We start from the raw sequence: 23,517 nt of genomic DNA on the forward strand, positions 1-23,517 counted from the left end.
GCTGTTGAGGAGATGGATAGAGGAGAAGCAGAGCATTTTTTAAAAGCAGTATGTAGATGACTAATGGGAAAGTTTAAGTTCTGTCATGGCTTTCGATATAAAACACTCATTTCCATGTTCCAAAAACCTTAAATAAAATTTATGTTACTAGTTGTCTTGGTCTATTTGGGCTGCCGTAAACAAAATACTGTAGGCTGAGTGGCTTATGAAGAACAGAAACCTCCTGGTCCTAGAGGTTAGGACGTCCAAGGTCAAGGCAGATTCCGTGTTTAGTGTGTTCTCACTTCCTGGCTCATAGATGGTACGTTCTTGCTCTATCTTCAGGTAGCAGAAGTGGGAACAACTCTTAACTCTCTCTTTTATAGGAGCCCTGGTCCCATTAGGGATCCCAATTGGGAATGAGTCATGAGTTACTGTTCTGCTCAGCTTTATGAGGGGTACACTTTGTTGTTTTCCAAAATGATTCTGTATATTTTTATTACTGCAAATACCAGAGATTTTGCCTTCCCCAAAGCTCCTGTCTCCAAACACCACCACTCTGGGGGTTAGGGTTTCCGCATTTGAATTCAGGAGGGCATCAACATTCAGACCACAGCATTAGTTGAGGCCAACCCTGGTGATGCTACTTGACTCAGGGGAAGTCAGAGCAGATACTAACCAAGGGGCCCCATACACATTCGCTTTACATTTTTTTTTTCAATTGTGAAATAAATTATAAAGACCCAGGGGTTTATGCAATGCATATGAACAGTTTAAAAAATATAATTACAACCACAAAAATGAGCACTCTGGGTCCTACAACCAGCTTAAAATGAGAACATTTTCCATTCCTTTGAAGACTCTTGAGTGAAGCTCCTCAATGGCACATGCTTCTCAGTCCCCAGGGTTAACCAGTAGCTTTCTTCATGAGTTTTATCTTACACACACACACACACACACACACACACACACACACACACATATATATCTCCCAAATAATATGACACTTCATTTTGCTTTTTATTTTATCTTTTGTGGTACTGGGGATAGAACTCAGGGGTGCTCTACCACTGAAATACACCCCCATCCCCTTTTTTGGTTTATTTTGAGATAGGGTCTCACGAAGTTATCCAGGCTGGCCTATGAAACTTGTGATCCTCCTGCCTCAACTTCTCAAATAGCTGGGATTACAGGCATGCACCACCATGCCCAGCTAATTTTGCTTGTTTTTTTAACTTTAAATAAAGGAAGATATAGTCTTGCATGAGTTGTTTCTGCTCCCTTCACCATTACATTTTTAAGACTTACGTGTGTTCTTAGGTGCACCCCGGTTTATGTTCATTGATGTATAGTGATCCAAGGTAGGAGATTACCACAATTTATTAATGCATTCTGCCTTTGATCAACCAGTGGTTTGTTTTCAGGAATTTTTTTTTTCTATTATGAACAATGCTGCTGGAATACATTCGTATCTCCTAGAGCAAATAATTTCAGGTTATATACCTGGGAATAGGATTGCTGAGTCATAGATTATATTTCTGTTCTGCTTCACCAGGTATGTTTTATTGCTTTCCAAAGTGATTCTGCCAATTTTGGGTTTTATTTTCATTACTGATAATGCCAGAGACTTCACAGACGGGAGCTGTTCCCCAGCAGCTCCTGCAGAGAGAGACAGTGAAATTTTAGAAGTGCATTTTCCTTTTTGTGTTTTGTTTTGGTTTTCCTTCTTCCCTGACTCTCATTTTCAGATAGGAAATATTTCTTGTCACATGAATGTGTTCAGAAAGCTTCAAGGAAACTGATAATGTCAAAAGAATAGAAAATTCAAAGTTAGAGGCAGAAAAGAAGGGTTTATTCCCTGGCACCCATTATTTTTTTTTTATTGTGAGGGTCTGGAATACCCATCAAGGAATGGAGGGGAAGGGGTTCACTTGCAAAATTCTTAGCCTCAGAGTTGAAATGCTTTTTTGTGGTCAGGGATTCCCATAGTCACAGTGGGACTGACTGTGAGAACTGCATGTTTTCTACTCTTTTGTTCAAAAGGATGCGGAAAGAAGGATGTAATTCTGCCTGAAAATCTGGTGTCTTGACAATCAGGTTGGTCTTGCCTTTCTGTTTGCCAAAACAAGGGATCTGGAACCTCTACTCCTTTCTGTCTCTCCTCTTTCCCTCTAGAGGGTCAGCCATGGTCCATTTCCATTAGAGAATGAGTCTCTAATGCGCTCACAAGACCCCTGGAAAAGTAGATCTTGTTCCAACATTAGAAACAAACCAACTGAGGTTCAGAGAGGTTCAGAGCAACACAGCTTCTGGGTTACAGATTTGAGACCAAAGCCTTGTCTGTCTGATTCCATCTTTGTCTCCCCTGTGGATCGCTCCCTGACCCCTCCGTTCTTTGTATTGTGGTATATAACCATGTGATCTTGAACAAGGGTTTTATTCTGTCTGAGCTTTTGGAAGATAACAATTTCCATATTTTTTCCCCACTTTTCCTTTTTATTCTCTCTCTCTTTTTTTTTTTACTGGTGCATTATAGTGACACATCATCATGGAATTCATTATGCCATATTAATACATGTACATAACAGTTTGATCCATCTCATTCCCCATTACCTTCCAGTTCACATAGTTTTAGTAAATATTTATTAAACAATAAAAATCACTGTATGGATTTCTTAAGTCCTAGTAGGAACAACACTGTGAGCCTACAGAGGTCTTTCCCCTTGATGCTCTTATTGTTTTGCTATTTGTCTCCTCAATCTATCTCTTAGCCCCTGGTTAAGTCTGACTGTTATTGTTCTGTACCCAGTATGTGTCTGCAATTAGGTGGGTCTTGGCCATAAAACTTGCTCCAGTATATTGTTTATCTGTTACTTTGCTTTCACCTGTTTGGCTGGCAGACGGCATATTTCCTCTCATAATGGTCAGAATTTTTAGTGGAGGCTTTCGCCGTGCACGCTGTTACCGCATGCTATGGCTCTGATATTTGTCCCCGAGATGCAGTCAGGCTTGGCGGCACAACCAGCATGCCAATACCCTGTTTCCCCCAGGGAGGCTGCTATCACTGCCTCCCAGGCTGTTTACCTCTCCAGTCACACTTCACTCTGCTAACAGGGGATTCAGAAGCAGAGGGAAGGTGTTGTTCCGATGTGGGAAAACAGTGAAACCAGTGTCTAACTTGGGGTGGCTTGGGAGGATCCATCGCCACCACCAAAGATGCATCCAGAAGATCAATTTTTCAGACCTTTGTCCTGCATGACTTCTTGTTATTTCACATGCCGTGGGTACCTTACCTGATTCCATTTTCCCCTGCACTGAGGAGACAGGTGTGCTGACTCTCAGTAGAGCACTGATACCCAGAGAATGGAAAGGCCATGGTCTGAGGAATTCTTTGTGGACCCCAATACTTTACTCTCAAATAGCAACTAGAACAAAAGGAAATGCCTAACTTTTTGGTGGTGTCATGCCAGATGAAGAAACATGTTAGGGCCTTGGGCTCCAGTTTTTTCTTCTTCTTCTTTTTTTTTTTGTTTAATTGGTTGCACTCCTGTTAGTAAACTGGACAGAAATTTTCAAGAATAATAAAGATTACTGAGGATGGCCATAAGAGACCAGAGGTAAGGGTCACAGTCTAGAAGAGGGCTGGCAGACTTTTTCCATAAAGGTCCTACAAGATTGCTGGGCCCTCTGTCTCTGCAGACTATTATTCTTTGTTTGATTTGCAATCCTTTAAAAATGCAAAAAAAAAAAAAACCATTCTCAGCTCAGATCCTTGCAGAACTAGGCCACAGGCTAGATTTGGCTTATAGTTTCCAGTTCCATAATCTCATCCTTGATTTTACAGCAACAAAATATCATAGGAAAAAAAAAAAAACCCTTAATATGGTAAGTTTTGAGAGGAAGCAATGAGCAAGCATGAATAATTAGGAAAGAATTTCTGGAGGACAAAATGAGCTAAGAAAAGGAGAGGAAGGACAGAGACTATGAGATAGTTGTTGGGAGAAACTGGGGACAGGAAAAAGAGGCAGATATGATATGGGCCGAGAGCTGCACAGTATCTTGAACAAAGAGAAATCTGGGAAAATGAAGCAAACAAGTTAGCTTTCCTCCTAAGCAGAGCTAGTGATAAGTCCTCCCCAGCCCTGCCGTGGAGCAGAGCAGATTCATATGGGATTTGAGAGGCAATTTATTCCAGTCTTTGGACTCATAAGGACAGTCCCCTTTAAGCCCACATGGCAGGTGGTAGACCTTCCCTTGCCTTGTTTCACCTTTCAGTGCTGTGGCTTAGGGCTTGTTCCATCTGTTTCCATCATTGAAAATAAAAGGGAGGGCAAGGGCCAAAGCTACCTGGTTGCAGGTTGGCAATTGTGGGTGGCAAGGACAGTAGCCACAGCTGTGGGACACTTCCTGTGAGCTGGGAAGTATATGCAATAAGATGAGCCGTGCAACTTCAATTAACATGCCATCTTTTCTCCCACAGATAACCGACCTTCACAAAACAGGCAAGACGAAAATCTGAACATGGACTGGGAGGTACTAGACCTCAAAAGGAAAAGAAGGAAAAGAATCTCAAACATGAAACCAGGTTAGAGAACAGATAAATAGGCTGCTTTTTAACTGGAAGATATTTGGAAAACAGAGACTTCTAAATTTCTTCACCCCGCAAGTCCCAAGTTCTCAATTCTGTGACTATTTCAAGGAAATTATCACAGGTGCATTAAAATAATTGGGAATTAGAATCTCGAGTTCACTGTAAAATTTATAATCATTACTATTATCCTAAATATGATGGCTAACATGATTCTATAATTTATTATCATTAATATTATCATACATAGTTTCACTAATCTTTCATCTATTTTCTCAAAGGAGAAGAACTCTAAAATTGTAAATATTTATTTCAAAGTTATCATAAGTGGTATGTTTGTTGCTCAATTTAAGTTTCTTTTCTTTTTTTTTTTTTTTTTTGGTACTGGGGATTGAACTCAAGGGCATTGGAGCACTGAGCCACACCTCCAGTCCTATTTTTTTTTTTTTTTTCATTTAGAGACAAGGTCTCACTGAGTTGCTTAGCACCTCGCTTTTGCTGAGGCTGGTTTTGAACTTGTGATCCTCCTGCCTCAACCTCCTGAGCCCCTGGGGCACCATCATGCCTGGCTCAATTTAAGTTTTTTAGGTGTTCCATAAACGTGGCAATGTAACATATGGGTTAAAAAATACTAGATATCCCAAGAAGGGCCCCATTCCCCTCCGAATTAGGAGAGAGCACTAGATTAGGAGTCAGTGTATCTTGGCTGTGTTCTCTAGTCTCTTCCTTACTAGCCTTGGGCTTTTGGGAAAGTAATTTAGCTCCTCAAGTCTCAGTTTCCTCATGAGGAAAACAGATGGTCCACTATCCCTGTTTCGTAATGGTGTTTTTATCTGTAAGTGACTATTAAGGGGCTTTGTAAACTATAAATCACTGTGATAATGACAGAGGCTTTATTTGTGTTAGCATTTCCTTGGTGGGTCTACCTCACCTGTTCATGGCAGGTAGCTAGCTCTTTGCTGTGATCTGAGGAGTGCCCGAAGGATCAGCCGCCTGTCAGATTTCTTCTAAGTTGGACTGTGATTAAATGACTAACCCATTGGTGTGGGGTCCAGAGTTTTAAAGGTCCTCAGGTAATTAAATAAGGAACACAAACATGCAGATGTTATTGAAGACACGGCTCAACTCAGCTGTGGACATCCTAACTCTTTACCAGCTGGATTCCTAGGAATGTCCTGAGCAAATGGGTCAAAATTGCCACCAAATACAGGGCTTGAGGAGCCTGGGGTGACCATGAGAACATGTGAGGGGAGCAAGCCATAAGAAAGAGTCATTCTGTGAATGACTTCACCGTTTTGACTTAGGCTGGTCTGTTCTGAACGGATCCAAGGAATGGCAGCCTGTGCATCTTGACCTCTGAATTCCTTCCCAATGCCATTTTTTTCCCCCTAAAGCAAGTGGCTCTCAGGATAGTATCCTGACTAATTTTCTTAGAGTTCTTGTGCATAGACAGCTAACTTTATACAACAAGTCGTGTTTCCCTTTGAAGAAACAACAACCACTTGTTCCGGCCTCCCCAGTTTGTAGTTGGGACCTGACACCTGGCAGAGTGGATGTGACGGGTCTCTTAAGGGCCCCAGTGGTTACAAAGCAAAATGTACAATGTGCTTTCTCCACTTTGTTTTTCTTTTGTTGACTGTCTGGATATTGATGCCAAGGCTAATGCTGGCAATCGAATCTTGAAGACAGAACGGCCATCTGAGTGGAAGGAAATTGCATTTGAGTCACTGCTTGGAGTGAAGCCACCAGACCAGGAATGGTTACATCTGACTGGTATGTGAACAAAATTTTATTTTTTGTTTTAGTGCTTCGCCACTGGGATTTTTGAGTTTTCTGGAACAGCAGTGAGTGTCACTTGGGTTAATACAGTGACTGATGTTTGCAGATTTTCTTCTGGCTGTTTTCTGTTCCCTACTAACTCGGGTCTGCTTAGCCTTTTTTCTTGAGGTGTCACCCTCATCCTTTATCCTCTCTCCCCACGTTCTTTTTATTCTCTTTCAGATCGCATCTTCAAATGAATAATAAAAATCAACAAAAAGCAAAGAAAATAGAGGGATGATGACAATTTTATTATCATTTTTTTCCTTCTTCATTTGACTGCATGGTAGTAGCTCAAGAGCCTGGCAGAAGTCCAGGACAGATGTTTGAAGGTCCTTGGCTGAAACTTGTGTGCTGGATATAAAAAAGGTTTAAACACTAAAGACAGTAAGTTTTAATGGCATGAGTTTTAAATTGAGAGCCAAGAGGAGAGGTTTCTCAATACTTCACTTCCATGAAATTAGTTTCGTTTTCATTTGTTACTCTCCAGTTGGCAGAATGCCCTTGAAATGTGGACTCTGTTAACAGAGCACCCTGCAGTCATTACCTGGTTGAAGAAAATTGGCAGAGGGAGCTGAGAGAGTTGTTTCTACCTCAGTCCAAGCTGTGGGGCTGGAACCCAGATTGAGATGCGGGGATAGGAGGGAAAATAGAGCCCTAGAGTTGAAGGAGAGGTAAAGTAAGTTAAATTTCCAAAATAAGTAAGCAAGCAAAAACCTAGAAAACAGCAATAAAAGTAGTAGGTGCTTACAAAAGTATACTGAATGGATATCTGAGATCTCATAATTTTCCCATTTCTAGAGATTGTGTGCACAGGTACACTGACAAGATGCTCCATTGAGCTTGTACAGTGGCCACCGTGTGTTATTGGAGAAGTGGTATTGGGAAAGACTATGGCTTCTTAACGACAAAATTGCTCCACACTCATTTAGGTTAAGTGACCCAACTGGCTTGAGGACTCCCTCAGTAGTTTCTAGAGGCAATATAAAACCTCAGTTGTCTTGCATAATCCTTTATCTTTCCACAGACAGAGTCCTGGCTCCATGATGTAATGGATTCTAATTGAGAATCTTGGATTTGAGTCCTGACTTTGCAACTTACTATCTCTAAAGATTTTGGGTAAGTAAAAAAACCAAAACAAAACAAAACAAAAACCCTTTTTCCTGCCTCAGTTTTCCCATTTGTAAAGTGAAAACAGGCAGAGGATCTACCACATAAAATTTCCAGAGGGATTTCAGGACTAGCCAGAGGGATTACAATAGTACCTACTGGAAATGTCACCTGTCCTTGCTGGTTTTTCTTTTATGGGGTACATACATTTCCTTTTGTTTGAGCTTTTGCTTAAATGGAAATGTCCTCTGACATTTAAATGTGGCACCACCCTTTAGTGGCGTATCATCTTTTCTTTCTTTTTTTTTTTTTAACTTTTGGTACCAGAATTGAACCCAGGGGTGCTCTATCACTGAGTCACATCCACAGCATCCCCCCACCCTGCTTTTTAAAATTTGAAATAGGGTCTCACTAAGTTGCCCAGGCTGGCCTTGAATTTGGGATTCTCCTGCCTCAGTCACCTGAGTTACTGGAATTATAGACATGCACCATTGCACCCAGCTTGGCAGATTTTCTGACCCATGTCTTCCTTGCTTAGGGATGCAAAGTGACAAGAGAATAATGTCGGATGCTGTTGGTCACTGTGGCAAGGGAAAGGAAGGTGCTAGAAAACACACCACAAGTCTGCTCAAGTTTCACAGGCCCAAGCAAGTTACGTCACCATTGCCAAATTTAGGAAATAGCTTTCTCTTCTGCTCTTGCCCAAGGGTAAAGTACACTTTCTCCCTTTACTGATTTTGTGATTCGCTTTGTCCAATGCAGTGTGGGTGGAAGTGTCAGCATGCTGGTCCCCAGAAGAGGTTTTAACAGACATCTTATACCTTCAGTCTCTCTTTGCACTCTTCTGCTCTCCAGTAAGAAAAGAGCAGACTCCTGGGAGCCATTGCTTCTTTTTTCAGAGTTGTGGTTTGAGAGACATGCAATGTCTGATGCAGAGCCACAGCTAAGCCATCAAAGTCACAGACCTGTGAGCAAGAAATGTTTGTTTTTATGAGACACTAAGATTTTGGATTGTTTGTCACTGAAGCAAAAGCTGACTAATTCACTCATCATATACTTAGAAAGAAATAAAACAAGTCAGAACAGGATATGGGTGAATAGTCCAAATGACTACCACATTGCTTTATTTTCCTGTTTCAAAATTTTAATCAACACATAATGTCTATGTCTATCTATGGAATATAGTATAAAAATTTGATACAAGTATATGTTGTGTGTAATGATCATATCAGGTTAATTAGCATTTCCATCTCCTCAAACATTTATCATTTCTACAGTGTCTTTTTTTTTTTTTTTGTGGTGCTGGGGATTGAACCCAGAGGCACTTTACCACTGAGCTATATCCCCAGCCTCTTTAATTTTTTTTATTTTGAGATAGGGTCTCAAAAAGTGGCCCAGGCTGGCCTCGAACTTGCCATCCTCCTGTGACATCCTCCTGCCTCAGTCTCCCGAGTCACTGGAATTATAAGAGTGCACCATCATGCCTGGATGCACAATGTCATTTAAAGAAAGAACTGTTGTACTGAAAAGATTGCCAACTAAATAAATGTGGAAGGGATAGTACCAGTAGAAACTGCCGTTTTGTCATCCTGAAATAATTGATTACAGGCAGAATCATCAATGAATTTTGGAATCATTAGATGAAAGGTTGTTATGAATTATAATGTTTGGAGGAGGCCTAACACCCTACAGATTATTGGCTCTTTTACAAGAGTGAATTTTCCTTTGATATAGAGAACTGTCATCAAGCCATGCCAAAGTGACAGTGGATGGCTTGATTTGTCTGCTTGCTGATCTAATGCCATATAAAGCAACAGCACTGCCTTGGGTCTCCCTTACCTAAAATGTTACATCTTTGTTTAATCAAGACCTTAGTTTTGCTGGGCGTGGTGGTGCATGCCTGTAATCTCATTCACTTAGGAGGCTGAGGCGGGAGGATCCCAAGTTCAAGGCCAGCCTGGGCAACTCAGTAAGACTCTGTCTCAAAATGAAAAACAAAAAAGTCTGGGGATGCATCTTAATGGTAGGGCACATCTGGATTCAATTCCCCATACCACACACACACAAAAGATCTTAATTCAGATTCCCAATTACAGTAGACACAGGTACATGTTAAATAATACCATGAGAAACAGTAAGTCAGGAATATGGTTGTTTTTCATAAGGCTGCTATTCAAGACTCTATATTATGCCCAAGTAATTGTGATCCAAGAGCAATATTTGGTTTGTTCCATTGTATTAAAAATTAACAAAAGATGCAAACAATTAAATGCAGTGCGTGATTCTTGATTGGATTCTAGTTTGAAAGAGCCAATCAGGAAAGGATTTGTTGCTTGATTTGGGATGTGTAGCCTGGACATTGGATGATATCAATGTATATTTGATATTTCTGGGTTTGATAAAGATATCAAAGCTAAAATGATTGTTCCTAGTCTAGGAAATGCTTGCTCACATATTTTGTGTTAAATATGATATGTAACCCAGTTTCAAATGGTTCAGAAATAAATTTATACAGAGATACAAACACATACACATCATATTTGCAATTAAAGCAAAAATGTTCACCTTTTTTAATCTAAGGGAAGGATATATGTGTTCATGATTTCTTGAAATTTAAGTCTGAAATTTTTTATAATAAGAAAGTTTGAAACAAAAATGAAGGAAGACATTGAATGAGGTGGGGGGATGGTACACATATAATATTCCAACCTGTGCTGAAAATGTCGTTCTAGCAAGGATGAACATGACCTCAATTTGTTTTCCTTCTTCTGAGCTGTTTTATTTCAGGGGTCTGAGTCTGAATTGTTGCTCTTGACCATCCTTCATAATTTTTCCCTTATACAAAGAACAATCCTTTGATTTAGGGAAAGAGATCATTAATCACACTTTATTTTACCGGGTCCACCTGCAAAATCTGCATCCGACCAGATAGTTTAATGGTTCTCAGTTTTAGAAACAGATGTTATCTATATGCAAAGTGTGTTTTTGAACTTGACCTGTTATATTTCCTATATTTCTACCTCTTCTGCCTTAGTGGGTGTTTCTTCTCTTCGCTAAGAAGGGTTGACTGAAGGTGACTTTTCTTAGAGCTCATCTTTTCTGGATGCCTCCCAGATCTTTATCTGATCTTCTCTTACCTTTACCCTTTCTGTAATTTCCAGTGACTCTTCAACCTGATACACATACTTTCTCTAATGTGTCTATGCACACATAAACATGCATTTATGTCACCTTCACTTAAAAAGTAACTTCTTTATCTGACACCCACTCAACCTTCCAAGATGTGTTGGCTTACCTGTGTTCTTCCCTTGACAGCTAAATTTCTCTTAACTACAGTCTATGCAAATTATTGCCATTTTTCTGGCCACTTGCTCATTATTCTAATTTATTCCTGAAATGACTGTCACGAAAGTCCCCCAAAAAGTAACTTTAAAGTCAAATCCAATTTCTATTTTTTTTTAAATTCATCTATCTCTTTCTCTTTCTGCATTTTTAAAAGAACTTTCCATACTTCTTCCTTTTTAAATTTTCTCCCTGCAGCATCCAGGGAACTTTTTACAGTTTCATAAAGTGTACTTAATACCTTTGAGTCTGTTTTTGTTGTTATTATTTTTTGTGTGTGTGTGTGTTTTGCTACTGAGATTGAACCCAGAGATCTCAACCACTGAGCCATGTCCCCAACCCTTTTTTACATTTTATGTTGAGACAGAGTCTCATTGAGTTGCTTAGGGCCTTGCTGAGTTGCTGAGGCTGGCTTTGAACTTGAGATCCGAGGTCCTATTGCCTCAGCTTCCCCGGCCACTGGGATTACAAGTGTTTGCCACTGCACTTGGCTAATACCTTTCAGTCTGGAAGACTTGAGGTTTTTAGGCCTTCTCTAAGCAGAACTGGTCACTTTATTGGTTTTATTGAACCCTTTCCTACCAAACCCAAGGCCATTGTGGTTCTATTAACCCAGGCTTCTACCTTCTCCCAGGCTCAATTTCCCTCCTCCATTTTAAACCCTTTATGCTCATGTATTTTTCCATTCTAGTGGCTGATACTTGGACTTAGCATAGTCTCTCATACTGACCATCTGTTTGGGATGTTTTCTTAGCTTTAACTCGAATTCCCATTATGCAGTTGTTATTCCCCCTTACCCATAAAGATATTTTCCAAGACCCCTGATTGTATGCCTGAAATTTCAAATAATACTGAACCCTCAATAAACTACACTTTTTTTGTTTTCCTATATTTGCACAGCTACGATAAAGTTTAATTTATGAATTAGGCATGGTAATAGATTAACCATAATAACTGTTCTGCTTTGGATATGAGGTGTCCCCCAAAAGCTCCTATGTTGATGCAGGAATATTCAGAGGTGAAAGGATTGGACTGGGAAAGCTATGACCTGATCAGTCCATCCGACTTTGAATGAACTGGGTGGTAACTGTAGGCAGGTGGAGTGTTCCTGGGGAAGGTGGGTCACTGGGGATGTGCCCTGGAAGGGTGCATCTTCCCTCTGGTTGCTTTTCACTTCTCTTTCTCTCTGCCTCCTGGATGCCATGAGATGAGCACTTCCCTCTGCCATCCCCTTCTTCATGAAGTTCTGCCTCACCTGGGGCCCAGAGCAATGAACTCAGCCACCCATGAACTCAGACCTCTGAAACGGTGAGCCCTAAGTCAATTTTTTTCTCCTTTCAGTTGTTCTTATCAGGCATTTTGGTCACAGTGCTGCAAAGCTAACAAAGACAATAGCTAGTCATAAAATAAAATAGTCATAACAATACATTGAAATCAGGGTTATGGGAATATGTTCTCTTTCTCAGGATTTCTACTTGTACTGTACTTGCCCATCTTCTGGGGGTAGATACAAGTTAATGGTTGACTGAAGGTGCCTGAAACCAGGAGAGCAAGGCTTCAAATAAGGGGACCACTGCATTCTCTTTTTTTCCACTACTCTGAAACTCCTTTGAAACATGGAATTATTGTTTTAGTCAGTTCTTTTTTTTTTAATTACTGGAACCAAAGACCTGACAAGAACCAAACAGAGGAACAAAAGTTTATTTAGCTCATGGTTTCAGAGGTTCAGTTCATAGTCAGATGGCTCCATAGCTCTGGACCCGAGGTGAGGCACAGCGTCATGGTGGAAGGGCATGGAGGAGGAAAGCAGCTCAGGACATAGTAATCAGCAGAGGCACAACATACAAACCCCAAAGGTGAGCCCCCAGGGACCCACATCCTCCAGCCACACTCTACGTGCCCAGTTGATCCACATCATTGGATTAAACCACTGATTAGGTTGAAACTCTCATAATCTAATCACATCACCTCTGAACATTTTGCATTGTCTCACACATGAGTATTTTTTGGGGACACCTCATATCTAAAACATAACAGATACAAAATTTAAAAAAAAGAGCTTTTGGCTTTCACTTCCCTATACCCTCTTTGGCCAAGATCTCGAGTTATTAGAAAAATTGTTCAGGCTTATGTGAAAAAGGAAACAGAAAGCAATGAACTTCGTTGGGGTGGAGTCTTTAAATCCCGTAACAACTGGGCCCTTTCCCAGTGTTTGGCGCTCAGTTGAATAAGTGCTGTCGAGCTTCCAAGCAAAAGTAGCCAATGGCACTTCTTCCTTGTAATTTATCAAAACCTCTCCTCAGGTCCCGCCATTAATGAGTGAGTGATGAGCTCTATCCGAGGTATGGTTCTACTGGGTAAGATGCCTACTCATCTCTGAAACTCTGACTTAAGGACCCAGCTGCTGTGCAAAGAGATTGCAGAGAGGTAAGGCCCGAGGGAAGTTTTCTAGAAAAAGCTCTGGGTAGCTCTAGTTGCTAATCAGAAGTAGTAGGTATGGATTTCCGTGGTGGAAAGACTATTGACTATATCCCAGAAAAGAGAAAGCTGTAGCCAGTCTGATTCTAAACTTCAGTTGATTGAAGGAACAGAAGTCATCTTTTATTTTACTGCAACTGAGATCTTAACAAAAGAAAATGCATTTGGCTGCGGTAGGAATGAAAATACATTGTTCAGGGGGTTGACCCAGACCGAGTCTAAAAGGAATTCTGATGTTCTGGGTGTGTTGGTCTGCAGGTGTCTTATTGATAGGACTTTATATTTAGAAGAGGGCTTTTGACTTCTGGCTGAAGGAGAGAGAAACTTAGGAGCTGGAGAGCTGTTCCTAGATGAAAGATAAGAATAATGGCATGACAAAACATCTATGATATAACATTAGGTTAAAAACATCAGAGTACAAAACTCTATTGTACAGTATTCTTGTAGTTTAAAAAAAACCTAGTAGGTAAAATTTCATTCCAAAACTTAGATATGACTTTTGCATTTTTTTCTATTACATATTTTAATTTATATTTCCTTCAATTGATTATGTCAGAAAATATATTTCAGTTCATTCAACATTGGACTCCACTATTCCTGTAGCCATAGCTAAATTTCCTAAGGTTAAGAGAACAAATTAGATTCTTAGCTGAATGTTCCATGAAGTTTGTTGAGATATCTTTTCTATACCTATTGAATATATTAAAAATATTTTTTAAGTATTCCGTTTGTCAGAGTCGATAATTGTGTTGTTCAACTTCACTATGTTTTTTTCTACATTTTTTTTAGCTGCTTGAATCATAAGTTATTGAAATAAGTGTTCTATAGTCTCTTCACTATCATAGCAGATTTGTCAATTTGTTCATGGAGGTCCATCTATTTTTATTTATTTCTGTTGATTCTATTTAATGAGGTGCATACATGTTTAGAATTGTTATTTTGCTTTGGTGACTTTAACATTTAATCATTGTATAGCAACTCTGTCCTTAATGATGCTATTTGTCTTAAAGTCTTCTCTGACTAATATTAATATAGCTGTGCTAGCTGTTTGCAGTTATCATCTGACTGATATAATATATCTTCACATTTTTTTTTCCTTTTCAGCTCATCAGTATTTTTATGCTTTAGGTCTATCTTTCATAAATAGCACAAAAACTGCAATGTGTTTTAATGCAGTCTGTCTGTTTTAACTTGTGAGTTTAGTTTACATGTACTGGGATAATTGATACATTTGGATTATGTGTTACTATCTTATTTATTTTCATATTATATTTATTTTTCTATGTTTGCTTTCCTCTTTTGAAAATATATTGGTAGTAATCTTTTTAAATGATTTTTATTGGTGCATTATAATTATATATAATAGTAGGATTCATTGTGACATATTCATACTTGCATTAACATACTATACATGTATAATTTATATATATGTAAATACACACACATATAGAGATATATCTTATGTCATGAATTTTGTGGGGACATGTTATTTTCTTAAAGCCAGAAAATTGCTTCCAGGTGTAGCACTTTTTAAGTAAATTTTTAGGAGCAAGTTTTCCATTTCCAAATGAGGAACACGCATTATATATATATTTTTTTCCATTTCAGAGATAGAGATAGGGTTTATGTAGAAGTAGGATCATGGTCTTAGTCTGAGCAAAGTTGATCAAGGTAATAGATTACTCTTAATCAAGTAGCTTCTCACAGTCTGGCAATAGGTTGACTAGTGCTCTAAGATATTCTTTACATATAACAAAACTAACCACTTCAGACTGAACAATTCTGTGGTAGTTAGAACATTCACAGTGTTGTAGAAGGACCACCTGTATCTAGCTCCCAAACACAGCAAGGTCTCTTTTGCTTTATTCTGTAATGCATCTTATTAGGCCCTGTGCCAGGTTGTTTTGGCCTCTTCAAAAAAGGAGAATTCTCTACCTAGCCAGCATATTCCAGAGAGATCTGGGCTGTCCTTGGCCTCATTTCCTGCCTACTTTTCTATTAGAATGATCATCAGTCCAACCTGACATTGAAGAGCAGAGTAACATGCCCAGTTGTACCTGATCTCACTGTGGTGACTGTTGTGAGCTTGTGTTTAAGGAGTGTGACTTTGTTGCTAACTGGGCTGAGCCTTGTCCTGCTGCTTATTGTAGATGCTAACTACCAGATTACAAGAGAACCATCCCCAGTGAGAGTTGCTGTCAAAATTCTACCTGCCTCTCTCACTGCCGGAACACTTTATGGTGAGGACCTCTGGTTCCCTAGGTGGGAAACTGAGTGTGACCCCAAGGGTCCGTCACCCTCCCAACCCCCAACTCTTCTCAATGCTTTCTAGATGCTATAATTTCTGAACCTGTGTGAAAAGAAAGAGCAATGTGAACAGATGTTGCTTTCTCCAGGGAAAAAGCAATATTTATCTGTTGAAGGGCTTTACCAGAGTATTCTGCTTGGTACAGGCTCCATTTCTTTAATCTGGAGGGGCAGGAATTGGGGGAGAGACATGGTGTCCTTTTAACTTTTTGATTTTACGTGAACAGGTTTGAGGCAGCAAAGTTGATCAAGGTAACAGATTACTCTTAATCAAGCAGCTTCTCACGGTCTGGCAGTAGGTTGACTATTGCTCTAAGATATACTTTACATTTATCTTTGCCATCCTAGATAATTCGCTTCAAAGTTGGAAACAGCTGCATCTGAAGTTAGTAGCTGGGCTACATTAAAAACTAAGGAAATATGCATAGTTTTAAAAATGGCACTTTTGAGTACAACAGAGTTGGTAAATAGTAAGGGCACAGTGAGAAGGACTAATCGAACAAAGAATTTAAACCTTTTGTGCACAAATAGTGCTTCTAATATAAACATAAGCATATGGCTATACACCCAAGTTTGGTGGCAGCTCAGATTCTTGATCTCACAGTAAGATGCCATAGAATAGCTCCTGAGATAGAGATAGGGTTTGTGTAAAAGTAGGTTCATGGTCTTAGTCTGAGCCACCTGCTCAGAGATCAGAGAAGAGGCTGAAGGGAGGGTCCCAGGCTCTATGTTGACCTTTGTCCTAGAAGCTGGTCAGTGTCAGTTAGGTTCCATGGCTTAGCAAAGTTACCTGCCCTCTTGGACAAGTGCCTGAAGCACTCTCCTCTTCATACTCCTACATAACAATTTTCCCCACCCCATGGACAATTTAGAGTAGTAGATCTCAGTGCATTTCTTGAGTCTTTGGAGATCTGTTTGAAGCAAGTTGGTAAAACATTAAGGAAACTATCAGTTCAAATGACCTAAATTCAATTCCAGACTCCATCATTTTGTCTTAGTTATTTTCCCTGTCTTTCTTTTCTCATTGATATTATCACCACTTAACCTCTCTTTTTATTTGTTTTTCCCACTAGATTCTAAGTCCCATTCAAGCATGGCGTTTATTTGCCCTTTCTGAACTGTATCTCAGTGCTTCGTAAGGAATCTAGCAAGTTGTCTTTATTATTTATTGAATTAGGACTCTTTACTTTTAATTTTTCTATCATAAATAGAAAAAAGAAAAAAATAGAATATATTAGATATAAATATTAAATAGAAAAAATAATATAATATTAAATATATTTGATATAATATTAAATAGAAAAAAATTAACATTTCACATTTTCTTTATACTTAACTGTAATGTGAACATCTTCTCTGTTTCACAAGCTATATCCCTTGAGTGCAATTATTATGTCAAAATTATAACTATTCATTACGACTTGACATGACATATGAATTGCTTTCCAGGATGTCCTGCAAGTTATCAGAATCCCCAGCGATCCATTTGTTGTTTTTAACTTGGCTAAAACAATGACTAACATAATTTAATTAATTTCAATGTCTTTGGTAATGTTTCCTGATGGCATTATCTGTGCCTCATCTAATGTACTCTTATTCTGTCATGGAGGAGGAGCAGTGTTGCTTTGATTTCTCTGCACTTGCTTACTTTTAGAAGCATTAGGTAGTATGGATTTTTTTTTTTTTTTAAAGAGAGACAGAGAGAGAGAGAGAGAGAGAGAGAGAGAGAGAGAATTTTTAAAAAAATATTTATTCTTCAGTTTTCGGTGGACACAACATCTTCATTCTATTTTCTATGTGGTGCTGAGGATTGAACCCAGTGCCCCGCGCATGCCAGGCGAGTGCGTCACCGCTTGAGCCACATCCCCAGCCTAAAAGCAGCCAAATATCTTTCATGCCTAAAAGATATTTGGCTGCTAAAGAAAAGTACTTTGTGGGAATCTGGTTAAAGGGACAACCATCAAACAAAGTGGGTACTTACTTATGCATGACACTTTGTTGCTTTTCTGCATTGTCTTTCATGTATCTCATCTTTCTTCTGAAGTCAAGGGAGGAGATGGCTCAATCCTCAGGAGGAAGAACTTTTGTTGGTATTTCTTTTCACCATAAAAAGCATAACTTTCTGCAGCTTCCTAACCGATTCCAGAGGATGTAACACTCTACAGAAAGAAAAGGTATAAGGAGCTTCCTAGAGATGGGAGGAACCTGATTGACAACTAGAGTTCAAAGGCAAAGCTGTTCTTCCTGCTAGTGTGGGCGAGTGTGTCAGGGAGGAGAGGCGGGTTGGGGAGAACCAAGGATGAAGGGGGCCCGTGGCAGTTATGACTTGTATTCACTGGACAGTAACAGACTTGAGTGAACAGGAAGCAACAGCAAAAGCATTGGCTTAAACAGTCATTCGATCTAATGTTTCATTTTTTCTTACATGTAAAACACCCAGGCTTAGTACAATAGCTTTGCAAATTTTTTCAGATCTGGAATAGATACATCTATCTACTCAGTAATACTTGGTGTGTGCTTTACAGCCCAGGACCGTAAATGGCTCTCTCAATGCCATTCTCACCTTCTCTTCAAGGCAGTAGAAGTAGATATGCAAAAATGTAGATGAAGGATGACTTTTGTGCCTCCACCCCACCTTTCACAAAGTTTCCTGTAAGACCCACCCTGCCAACTTGCTTGGTTAGTACTGTGTTACGTGGTATTTACTATTTATCAGAAAGCATGGGGAATATAGGAACTGCTTTGTTTTATCTTTCTCTCTTTGTGTTTGCTTGTAAACTGGGAACATTGAGACCATATGGGAGGTTTTAGAAAAAGAAAGTGAAGATTAATAGGAGTTGTATTTGGTGACACTGAGGTGCCACGGAATCCAGATCAGAAGTTTGTCAGCCATGTGGTCCTCATGGACCACACTGGGTAAGTGTAAGGGAGAGGTAAGGAAAGGGTCAGAATGAACATTAAAATGCAAGGGAGTTGGGAGTGATGAGACATTCTGGGAATAAACAGTAATGGTGAATACACAGAATTGTGAATATATCATGCTTAGTGCTGCCAATGGCTAAAATAATATTATGTGGTATATAAATTTTATGTGATATCTATTTTACCTCAATTAAAGATCCATGGTCACTCTCCCTATTCCTCTTCTGAAGAACTGAAGGATAATCTCTTTTTGGATGTTGCTACTGGTTCATCCCTCCTTGATTTCACGAGCCAGCAAGTTGACCAAATGTGTCATATGTGGTCGGTTCCACCCATATGTTGAGTAAACCTGCCATCTGTTTGGAAGGAAAAGTAGAGGCTTTTGGAATCCAGATTGGAGGAACTATCAAGTATTTAATAACTTTAAAAAAAAAAAATCTAAACTCTACCCACTTTCACCCACACAGCACACTGCTTTCTTGCATATAACCCTTTCTTAAGGATTTTTCTGTCTGACCACTTGACAGTTTCTGAATGCAGATTGACTAGGTGTGACTTCTCGTTTGCTTCAGAGTTAAAGCCGGAAGCCAGAGAAGGTCTTACTCTTACTCTTCTGCAACCACAGCAGGTTCTCTATGGTTCCTTGATGTCTTGGGTGTGCCGCTGCTTGGAGTTTTCATGTAAGTTGTTTTGTATTTCTGTAATGCTCTTTCCAGATACCTACCTAATCAGATCCTTGACATCTTTGCTTAAACGTTACCTTCTCAATGAAGCACAGTCTGACTACCTAATTTAAGTCAAGTCATCCACTTCCCCCTACATCCTAATCTCCCTTGTTTCAGTAATCTCCTTGGCCATATATATTTGTTGAATGAATGAGTGTAAGAACTAGTGAAAATTTTCATGATATTTGACCCACTTCCTCAAAGACTTTCCAAGTGCCTGGCTAGGTATAAAGAGCTGAAATGTTAATAGCCTATAGTAATTTTACTAGTTTATCCTTCAAGTGAGTGGATATCTTTTGCATTTTTATTTTCTAAAGGAGTATCTGAAATGTTATAGCATAGGATTTCAATATTTTATTATAAGACCATGTATTAGATTTTCAGTGCTGTAGTCAAAATACCCGAAAAGAGCAGCTTTAGAGAAGGAAACGTTTATTGCAGCTCATGGTTTCGGAGGTTCAGTCCATGGTTAGTGATGCCATTGCTCTGGGTCTCAGATGAGGCAGAGCATCACAGTGAAAGGGCATAGTGGGGGAAAGCCGGGAACAGAGAGCGCGTTCCCAAGGAGCCAGGGTAGAATATGAACCTCAAGATTACACCCCCAGGGACTTCCTCCAGCCATTCATTCCTCACCTGCCCTAGTTACCACCCAATTCGTTTATTCAAATTAATTATCCATTAAATGGATCCGTCTACCAATGAGGTTCCAGTTCTCAAAATCTAATCATTGCACCTCCTGCATTAACACAAGAGCTTTTGGGGGATATCTCATATCCAAACAATAGCAGAACAATTTGGAGGAAATTTAGATTGATATAAAGATGGAATAATTTGACTTAAATTATAAAATCCCACAGAAACAACAGCATGTTTTATCTGGGAGGAAAGCTATTCCTACAGTGCTTCTAAAAGTAGAAGGCATTGACATTGGCAGAGTGCTATGTAGTTTGCAGAGCTCTCTCTGTCCTACTACCTTATTTAATCCTCCTGATAGCACCTTCTGTTATTCCTATTTAATTGGTGGAGTGACAGAGCCCAGCCCCAAGATACTGATGACCTTCAGTGGCAGAACAACTTCACACTTCTGGCTCAGTGCCGCATCTTTATTAATGCTCCTTTCTAAATTAAATTGGGGGTACTTCTTCATTAGCAGTACCTTTGGACTCTTGTAAGAAGTATGGACATGACAGAGAGCTTTTTTGACCCACAGAATGTGAGAAGATGTCATTGGAGTCCTAATATACGAGGGCCACCCTGGGAGCAAGGTTTAGGTATTTTTCATTCAGATCCAAGAGGATGTTTGGTACGAACCTTCCATAAAAAAGAGAAGGGGTTTTGTTTTTGGTACTGGGGTTTGAGCCCAGAGGTGCTTGACCACTGAGCTACATCCCCAGCCCTGCCCCTCGGCCCTATATTTTATTTAGAGAGAGGTCTCACTAAGTTGCTGAGTCTGGCTTTGAACTCATGATTCTCCTGCCTCAGCCTCCATAACTGCTGGGATTATAGGCCTAAGCCACCACACCCAGACTCAAAAGTTCTTTCTTTCTGACATATCATTTTCTCATCTAGCATCTTGCTGTCCCCTCACCATGACAACTATAAACAGAATAATATAATAGTAGCATATAATGAGTGCACTAGGTTCTATGGATTATTCTTTAATTATATGCATTACTCATAATTCACTTATACCTCACATTAATTCTATGGAGTAGATACTATTGGACATTTTTTAAAAAAATAACAGGCCAAGAAAATATATTTCAGCTTATTTCATAGCTAGAAATTGGTTGAGATTGTGAACCCATGTAGTCCATGCTCTGGAAAAGTACTATTCAACAGAAATATATTGTGAGCACACATGCAATTGTGAATTTTCTAGTCGATACATTAAAAAAGTAAAAACAAACAAAGTCAATTTAAAATGTTGGATTACACTCTGTACCTAAAATGTTATCACTTCAACATGCAATCACCACAAATTTATTAATAATGCATTTTACATTTTTTTTGTGCTAAATCTTCAAAACATGTTGTATATTTTAGTCTCAATTCTGATGATGAAATTTAATCAGAAATACTTAATCTGTGTTTACATTTCACAAAATTTACAGCTAAAGATGTAGGTTTATATATTCATCATTTCAATCATATTAATTTTCCGGTAAATGAACTATGTGTTTTAATTTTGAATTAAATACAATGTCATATTCAACCCTTCAGCTGCACATTCAGTTCTACATGAGAGCCATGACTGGCTATGGCCACAGTCGTGGGCAGTGTGGCCGTGGAGTCCCTGTGGAGTCCATGCCTGTAAGGTGCTGTATTGCTCCAGTTGTTCTTGTCACTGTGGCTCTGCCTTGGTTGCCCTATGCTGGAATAGTCTCTTTCTATCTTCTCCTCATGGGCTTTTCAGATCACCTGACAGGCAGACAATAATATTGGCACTTCATCCTCCCAACGCAGCATTAACATTTAAATACCGGGACCCACATGTATACTAACCCCTGCTTGGAGAAAGGTGAAAATCTCTGCAAAACAAAACAGGTAGGGTTTCCCCTTAGCTCTGTTTAAAAAAAAAAAAAAAAAATTCAAGATGAGAAAAGAGCTATATGTTTCCAATCCTTGGGGGGAAATAGTAGCCAGAACAGATTTTATGCCAGCCCTCATTGCTTAATGAGGTTCCAAAATAGCTTCTGCAATTATTTTTGAAATCCTCTCACATCCTCCTTTTGTTGGTGTGGGCGAATCTGGGAGAGAGAATGATTTGTAAGAAATTGAAAGGAGAAAACTACACCTACAATTTCTTTTAATGCTTCAAATCTGTTCTGTAGAGAGGCTATTGAAGAGCAAATGAGAAGAGAGGCGAGATCTGTGAGGCAGCTGAAGAGGGGAAGGTTCTGGAGAGAGTTGTTCTTCTCTTGCAGAAGAGCTGCCAGAGCTGTAGAAAGCTCTCTGCCCAGAGGGTCAAGGAGCACGTTCTAGCCAGGGAATCTGGGACTTCCTGCTAATCCAAGCAGACACCAGACAGGTGTGGTTGTGGTCCCACACTCAGTTCAAGCAGGTGACCTGAAAAAAAAGAAAGAAGCTGCCTCTAGAATCAGGCACCGAGTGGCATGATGGGTCTGTAGTCTCTATGAGGAAAAACAACAGTCAGGCAGGTCTGTGACAACCTGTGGGGAGTGTTCCAAATTGTGCATCATGGTGTGAGTCAGAGTCTTGCTCCTGGGGATTTTTAATCTACCTTGCCTTTTACTACTAGAACATTTTGTCCACCTGGTGCTATAGCTACTTTCAGGATTTTTTTTTTTTTAATGTGAACAATAAAATTTGAACATTTTGCTCTGACTGTATCCTACCTGCTTCTCCATCTCTCCCTCCAGTTCTGTTCCCCAGTTGTCTCTGCCCTTTTTCTCCTGCCTCATTGAGATCTGCAGTTTGACTTTTCCATTTTCTTGGTGTACCTTAGCCCAACCTGCCTTCACTGCTTTACTGTTGCACTTGGATTCCATGGTCCAGAACTTCAACGACCCTTCCCTGCATCTTGAATTCCGCAGTTCAGCCATCCTTCTGTTGCAGGACTTTGACTCTCTGCCTGTTTTGAACCTTCTCCAGGGTTACTGAGCACTGATGGGGAAAATCACAAATCCATGAAGCTCCTGTCGTTATATATTTATGATTCCCGAACTCAGCTGAGTTCTGACTTGTAAGCCAGCTGAAGCAGTCTCTCTCTCTGTCACCTATTCTTTTCCTCCGTAGCACTCACCTTAACCACAAATCATCTTGAGACAGCATGCTTATTGTCCTCCTCTGTTGAGGCTTTATGAAGAAGAGCCTGTGGGAGTCTCTTGCTTATATCATTCTTCTGTATTTCCTGGACGTGGTACATGGCAGGTGGTACCTTGTAAGTGCTCAGAAGATGTTTAATAGACAAACAAGTCTCAGGTTAGACGACTGATACTGAGTCAGGGCTCACTGCCTGACTCACATGAAAGCCAATACTATGACACTGGGTTTTTGCCAAAATAAAGAGATTTATTAAAGGTTTACCTCTAGTTAGAATGGCAAACATCAAGAATACATATAATAAATGTTGGTGAGGATGTTGGGGGAAAAGAACATTTAAGCAGTGTTTGAGGAATTGTAAATTAGTATAACCACTGTGGAGATCAGTATGGAAGTTCTTTTAAAGACTAGGAATGGAACCAATATATGACCCAATTATACTGTTATGGGCCGGCTATACGG

At 39.6% G+C, this 23,517-nt stretch overlaps 1 protein-coding gene and 1 long non-coding RNA gene across 3 annotated transcripts in view; one reads left to right on the forward strand and one right to left on the reverse strand.

Annotated features, from left to right (window-relative positions):
- Positions 1-6,615: 6,615 nt before the first annotated feature.
- On the reverse strand, positions 6,616-18,915 carry LOC114104574 (uncharacterized). Its single transcript, XR_003584860.3, has 4 exons — positions 18,730-18,915; positions 17,604-17,781; positions 8,317-8,460; positions 6,616-7,042 (listed from the first exon to the last, which is right to left on the reverse strand). It is a non-coding gene; the product is annotated as an uncharacterized lncRNA (long non-coding RNA).
- The window catches only part of Aim2 (absent in melanoma 2), a 74,742-nt gene continuing 64,277 nt past the window's right edge, over positions 13,053-23,517 (forward strand). The window contains exon 1 of one of the 2 annotated variants that reach the window (XM_027950757.3): positions 13,053-13,264. The gene's annotated coding sequence lies outside the window, so the exon portion shown is untranslated. Of the gene's footprint in view, positions 13,265-19,205; positions 19,225-23,517 lie in introns of those variants that run through there. The other variant, XM_071618268.1, reaches the window with a different exon arrangement.

Source organism: Marmota flaviventris, chromosome 10 (assembly GCF_047511675.1).
Source record: "Marmota flaviventris isolate mMarFla1 chromosome 10, mMarFla1.hap1, whole genome shotgun sequence".
NCBI lineage: Eukaryota > Metazoa > Chordata > Mammalia > Rodentia > Sciuridae > Marmota > Marmota flaviventris.